Raw genomic sequence first — 1032 nt, forward strand, 5'->3', positions numbered from 1 at the left:
GATACGCCATTCTGGAGAGCAAATTGGAATGATGTTCAAAAAGTTATCAAACTGTGCATACCCTTTTACTCAGCAGTGTTTCTATTTGGCCTATATCCTAAAGAGATCTTAAAGGAAGGAAAGGGACCCACATGTATAAAAATATTTCTGGCAGCCCTTTTTGTAGCACCAAGAAACTGGAAACTGAGTGAATGTCCATCATTTGGAGAATGGCTAAATAAATTATGGTATATGAATGTTATGGAATATTATTGTTCTGTATGAAATGATAAGCAAGATGATTTCAGAGAGGTCTAGAGATATTATATGAACTGATGCTAAATGATTGAGTAGAAATAGGACATTATTGTATATGGCAACATCAATATTATATGATGATCAACACTGATGAATGTGACTTTCCAAAAACATGATTGATTCCAGTTCCAATGATCTTGTGATGAAGAGAGCCATCTACACCCATAGAGAGGACTATAGGAACTAAATATAGATCACAACATAACATTCTCACTCTTTTTGTTGTTGTTCATCTGAATTTTGTTTTCTTATTCATTTACTTTCTTTTTTTCAAGATTTTTTATATGCAGCAAGAGAATTGTATAAATGTTTATACATATTGGATTTAACATATATTAAAAAAAAAAAACAATCTGTATCTAGTGTTGTATGAAAGGAGAGACGATTAGCACTCCCCTTGATAAGGATGGAAGAGATCCTAGCAGCCTTTACAACACATATACAGTTAAGACATTGCCACCTACTCTGTGGCATCTAACCATGTTTTATTGAAAGTAAAAAAACTGTAACTCCTTATAGTATAAAATACTTAGGAATCTATCTGCCAAGGAAAATCAGAATATGAGCAAAACTACAAAACACTTTCTACACAAATTAAGTCTGATCTAACCAATTGGAAAAATATTAAATGCTCTTGCATAGGGCAAGCAAATATAATAAAGATAACAATACTACCTAAACTAATTTATTTATTTAGCGCTATACCAATCAGACTCCCAAAAAACTTTTTTAATG

General features: G+C 31.8%; 1 non-coding gene across 1 annotated transcript; it reads left to right on the forward strand.

Annotated features, from left to right (window-relative positions):
* Window positions 1-659: 659 nt before the first annotated feature.
* LOC111719050 lies at window positions 660-787 on the forward strand. The gene has a single exon (XR_002769356.1). It is a non-coding gene; the product is annotated as a U6atac minor spliceosomal RNA (small nuclear RNA).
* The last annotated feature ends 245 nt before the right edge of the window (window positions 788-1032 follow it).

This window comes from Sarcophilus harrisii, chromosome 1 (assembly GCF_902635505.1).
Source record: "Sarcophilus harrisii chromosome 1, mSarHar1.11, whole genome shotgun sequence".
Classification (NCBI taxonomy): Eukaryota; Metazoa; Chordata; class Mammalia; order Dasyuromorphia; family Dasyuridae; genus Sarcophilus; species Sarcophilus harrisii.